The sequence below is a fragment of the Podarcis filfolensis genome (genome assembly GCF_964270895.1).
Source record: "Podarcis filfolensis genome assembly, chromosome: 17".
Lineage (NCBI taxonomy): Eukaryota > Metazoa > Chordata > Lepidosauria > Squamata > Lacertidae > Podarcis > Podarcis filfolensis.
In genome coordinates this window covers 18,155,160-18,161,296 of record NC_139621.1, presented here as the reverse complement: position 1 = coordinate 18,161,296, position 6,137 = coordinate 18,155,160, and positions in this window count along the sequence as shown.

Below are 6,137 nucleotides of genomic sequence, written 5' to 3'. Positions count from 1 at the left end.
TGAAGTGCAATTGATTTCACTTAAAAAAACACACCTCCCCTTCAGCCATCAGTTATAATAGAGGTATAAATCTAATGACACAACCGTTGTGTTAACTGTGAATAAATAAATAAATCTGGGGTGTTTTTGGTGATCAGCAAGGGGCATCCCTGACCCCAGATTTTTCCATTTAGCACAGCAGTTGGGGGATATTTGCCGGAGTTCAAATGCAAAGAAGAATGGAGTGAGCCAGTTAGATGCTGCTGAGAATTCTGCCTAATTAAGTTTGTCTCCAGTAATTCTTCTTGTTCTTGGTTGCTTGGAGAGCTAGGGATTGCTTCGAGATAGGAGGCAGGTGGAGGACAAAATGAATAAGTAAAGGGCAGGTGACGAGATCCTAAACTGCTCTTTGGGATTCAAGAAACATTTAAAGTCAACTGGTTCTAAGAACAGATCCACTGCCACAATGGCTCATAAGGTATATATGTTACAGCTCTCTCAAGTTAGTACGCATCCTTATTCAATAAAACTTACCACAACCCTGGAAGCTTAAATTTAAACCAACATGGCTGTATCAAGCTGATCTGCTCTTCCATTCCTTAGTGTGAACAGATGTAGCCCCTCCAAGTGTCTCTGTTTTCCAGGGGCAGTCCCGGATTTACAGAAGCCGTCCCGGTTTCTGATTTGATCTCGGAATGTCCTGCTTTTCCTTAGGACGTCCCTGTTTGCTTCAGAGAAATGTTGGCAGGTATGGAGTTATGCGGACCGCCCCCAAGCCAAGGAGATACAACCTTTAGAAGACAAGTGAAGGCAGCCTTATATAGGGAAGTTTTTAAATGTGTAATTTTTTTTCTGTTTTAATATATGTTGGAAGCCACCCAAGAGTGGCTGGGGCAACCCAGTGAAATGGGCTGGGAATAATGAAATAATAAATGAATAAAAGGTAAAGGTAAAGGGACCCTTGACAGTTAAGTCCAGTCGCAAATGACTCTGGGGTTGCGGCGCTCATCTCGCCTTACAGGCCGAGGGAGCCGGTGTTTTGTCTGCAGACAGTTTTTCCGGGTCATGTGGCCAGCATTACTAAGCCGCTTCTGGCAAAACCAGAGCAGCGCACAGAAACGCCGTTTACCTCCCTGCTGCAATGGTACCTATTTATCTACTTGCACTGGCATGCTTTCGAGCTGCTAGGTTGGCAGGAGCAGGGACCAAGCAACGGGAGTTCACCCCATCGCAGGGATTCGTACTGCTGACCTTTTGATCGGCAAGCCCTAGGCTCAATGTTTAGACCACAGCGCCACCCGCAGCCTAAATAAAGGAATAGGATGGCCCTGTTTTCATCGGAGAAATGTTGGGAGGGTATGCAGGTGCCTTGTTGTTTACCACATGATCTAGTCACTTGTGGAAGACTGGAAGTTGGCTAATACAAAGCCGTCTTTTTCTTTGGCGATCACTCATAGCCGAGTAAGATTGTCTTCCATAAACACGATTTTAACTATGAGTCCGTAAGTGACTGTGGAGGCCAATTCTGGATCTACACATCCCACCACAGTGGGGGCATAGGTTTCCAGGTGGGAGTTGGTCATGGTGAGGGTTTGCCAAGCGTGCCTTCCTCTTAACACGTTTCTCCCTTTCATCCTGAGTTTGAGCGTCTTCAAAGCCCATGACACCTTGGTAAAGGCTGTCCTCCAATTGGAGCGCTCGCAGGCCAGTGTTTCCCAGTACAGAGTAGCACACAAGTGACTATTCCCCAACCCAGACCCTTGTATTTTCTCAAATGATAGGTTATCTACATCTTCTGGACTAGACGTAGTGCAGTGGCCTAGTCTCCACAGCCCCGGATGCTGGAACTAGGAGCAGTAATAGCTGTGTATGCAGGACAGAATAAGGATGTCCACAAATAAATCAACCACAGGGGTAGACTTTGCTCTTTCAAACATCTGCGGCGAGCCCAAAATTCGGCGCCTCTCGCCTTCCATTCTGCTCAATTCACTACGTCATAGTTGTGACGCCCCATGGGCCTGGTGTCCAGTGTGGCGGGACCAGTCGAGCTGCCCTAAATCTGCCTCTTGGGTACCACGATGAAGTGAGATGGGTGGGGAAGAATGCAAATATAGCACACGCCCATTGAGTAGTAGGTCCCACTGAGCTGAATGGGACTTCCTGCCAGGTAATTGTGTCTGGCACTACTGCCTGAACTTATTTCTAACTAGTTCAGAACTTAAGAAAGGGAGGGGGCGTGGGTATAGCTGTTCATTGTCACAATCCAGGAAATCCATGGAAATGTTGGTCGTTGACAGGAAAATTCCAAGTCCTCATTAAGCCGCCTGAGTTCCCAAGGAATACAATTTCATTAAATGATTCTTTGCCGCTTCAGTGTTGGCAAGACTGTAGTTGGATGATCTGAATAAAAAGGTGCAACTCCCCCGAGAATCAAAAGTACCAATTATTCCTGGCATGAGGCTTTAATGCTGTTTTTATGGTGATTTGATAGAGAACAATAATTAGACTTCAAAATGTCACTTTTAAAAGACAAATTATAGGCATTTCCTCCAAACAATTCAGGTTTGTTTGCAGCTCCTTCCTTTATTATAGTGTTCTGCAGTTGCAGGGAAATGTTTTGCCTAAACTGCTTAGTAAACCAGAGGCCTGGTTAATTTGCTTCTAAATATCTTTAGGATTTTTGCCATCTTTCAGGTTTGAAATAATTAGCTGCGAGGTATTAATGCATTGATCACAAAGCTGGCAGGTTATTAGATAGCAATAAGAATAAAAAAGATGACGTCTCCTAAAGGCAACATAATAAAAATGCTACCAATGTCCTTCAATTGTTTCAAACTATTCAGCTGTGAAGCTGGTGATATAGAGTACTATGCCCAGCTTGAAACGGAGTTTCAAAGCCTCTTAGTGAAAGTTTCTTAAGAAAAATACTCTTCAGGGCCTTCCTCCCTTATGTCTGATGAGAAATACTTCCACAGTACAAATCTGATGAGGTTGGAAAACTGATCACATGGAGAGCTGATCTCCACAGGCAGAAAAGTCACCTATACAGCATTTTTGGGACTGTACTGTGTCACGCTTCTGTTGAAGGACTGCATATAGGGAGAAGATGGGATGACCACTTCCATACCCTCCAATATTTCTCCAATGAAAATAGGGATGTCCAATTCCAGCATCAGCATTACAATTGTACTATTATTATTTCTTCTTCTTCTTCTTCTTCTTCTTCTTCTTCTTCTTCTTCTTCTTCTTCTTCTTCTTCTTCTTCTTCTATCACTCGTAGCCAAATAAGATTGTCTTCCATGAATACGGTTTTAACAGTGAGTCCATAAGTGACTGTGGAGGCTAATTCTGGATCCACACATCCTTCCATAGTGGAGACATAGGTTTCCCGGCAGGAGTTGATCACAGTGAGGTTTGCCAAGCGTGCCTTCCTCATAGCACGTTCCTTCGTTTCGTCCTGAGTTTGAGCGTTCAAAGCCCATAACACCTTTAGTAAAGGCTATTCTCCAATTGGAGCGCTCACAGGCCAGTGTTTCCCAGTTTTCAGTGTTTATACTACATTTTTAAAGATTTGCTTTGAGAGTGTCTTTAAACCTCTTTTATGCTTTACCATTTTAAAGTTCGGAATAGAGTAGTTGCTTTGGAAGACGATAATCAGGCATCCACACAACATGACCAGTCCAACGAAGTTGTTGAAGAATCATCGCTTTGACACAGGTGATCTTTGCTTCTTTCAGTACACTGACATTAGTTCACCTGTCTTCCCAGGGGATGTGTAAAAATTTTCGGAGACACTATTGATGGAATATTTCGAGGAGGTGGAGATGGCATTTATAAGTGGTCCATGTTTTACATGCATACCGTAAGGTTGGTAGTAGTACCATAGCTTTGGTATTATTTATACCCCACCCATCTGCCCCAGCCACTCTGGGCATCTTCCAACATTCTGGGATCAAATTAGAAACCGGGACGGCTGCTGTAAATCTGGGACTGGGTCTGGAAAATAGAGACACTAGGAGAGACTGCATTTCCTGGTATCCATGTGCAAATAGATTTAGAAGTTGACATTCCAACATGTCGCTCCCTACCTGCTCTCTTGATTTATGTGATTTATGTGACTGCAGATTGCTGCTTACATTGGTTAAATGTTTGTCTGAAAGCATTAACTCAAGTTGGTTATATACTTAGGGTAACATGAGAAACGCGTCATGGGCACAGTTAGGTGAGTTGTCTTTTAAAGTCCATCTAGGAGGACTTAAGGTAATGTTGGGAAAGATTGAGGGCACAAAGAGAAGGGGATGACAGAGGACAAGATGGTTGGACAGTGTTCTCGAAGCTACGAACATGAGTTTGACCAAACTGCGGGAGTCAGTGGAAGACAGGAGTGCCTGGCATGCTCTGGCCCATGGGGTCACAAAGAGTCGGACACGACTAAACGACTAAACAACAACAACAATAAAATGAAGGTTGCTCCAGTACCTTCAAAGCATAGGGACGCACATGGGTGGCTCTGTGGTCTAAACCACTGAGCCTCTTGGGCTTGCTGATCAGAAGGTCGGCGGTTCGAATCCCCACAACGGGGTGAACTCCCGTTGCTCTGTCCCAGCTCCTGCCAACCTACCAGTTCCAAAGCACGCCAGTGTAAGCAGATAAATAGGTACCACTGTGGCGGGAAGGTAAATGGTGTTTCCATGCGCTCTGGCACTTGTCACAGTGTCCTGTTGCACCAGAAGCGGTTTAGCCCTGCTGGCCACATGACCCTGAAAGCTGTCTGTGGACAAAACGCCAGTTCCCTTGGCCTGAAAGCGAAATGAGCGCCACAACCCCATAGTCGCCTTTGACTGGACTTAACCGTCCAGGGGTCCTTTACCTTTCACCTTCAAAGCACATTATGGGAGGGGTGTGTGTGCATCCAACGTGATCTCCCCGCTCTTGGCATAATTGGGGCATGCATGAAAACTCATGTGAGGATGTTTCTTCCTTCAGCAAAATTCTCCATGTCTGTTGCCAGACCCCCCGCCCCCCGTAGTGTTCCTGACTAATGCTCTTCTAAGACCTGCAGAGTTTCACAGTGGAACTTGCCATAGAGGCGGTATTAGGTTCAGACTTTGCCCCAAAAGGAAAGGAAAATAATGCCACGCGAGGAGTCCAGATCCCAAATTAAAACCTAGTTATTAAGCCCTGCAGTTTAGTCGTGATAATATAAGGTTTCATGTTTATTGCTAAGTCAATCTGCAATATGTGCAGAAGGGGTAAAAAAAAAAGGTGTTTATTATGTTTACTTTATTTATGGCCAAATTTAAATGTTAAAATACTGCAATTTTTTTTTTGTCAAGTCTCATGTTTTATGGTCCTTTCTTTCCATTAATATTAAAATATGTAAACAGGATACATAAAAGGTGAAGAAAAGTCTGAAGCCTGTGAAGAAGGTTTTTTGCTGCATACCAGTTAATCAAAGTGACTCTCTAGTCAGAGGGGGAAAGAAGCAAAGAGAGTATAACTGTAAATATTGCATGGTTATTAAACTGTGGAGGACAAGTTATCATCTCTGGTTGTTGGCTGGTTTTTTTCCAGCCTCTTCATGTGCTCCAACAGATCCCTCTGGAAATACATGGTCAAAGTCAGTCGTTTCCAAAGCCTTTTAATGGCTAGTGCCTATAAAAAGGGAATCTTTGGGTGTCTTTATATCCTGCCTGCTATATGATAATAAACGCTTCTGGTGGCATAGTCCCTTTTATAAAGATGTCGCCACTTCCTCTCCCTAATTTCACTTGTTGGCACTTAAATATGAGGACTTTTGTAACAGAGATTAAAGGCTCCTCTCCCCAAATCTAGGATAAACCTTCAGTGAATCAACAGTTGAGGCTAGTTCAGATGAATTCCTTTAGTCTAGAATCCAGCCAAATTTAAGCACATTGGAGATTTATTTATTCAAATGAGTGAAGCAGGTGCTTAGTTAACTCTTCCCTATTTAAATTGATGCGCATCTAATCCTAAGTATATCATTTTTAATGGGGTTTATGTTAGGTGGTTCTTTTTAAGTATCCAGTCACAATGGGTGATATTCAAGTAGGTTTTACTCAGGGTAAACCCACTGAAATTAATGAACCTATTATTATTATTATTATTATTATTGAATTTTGTATATCATCCACCTG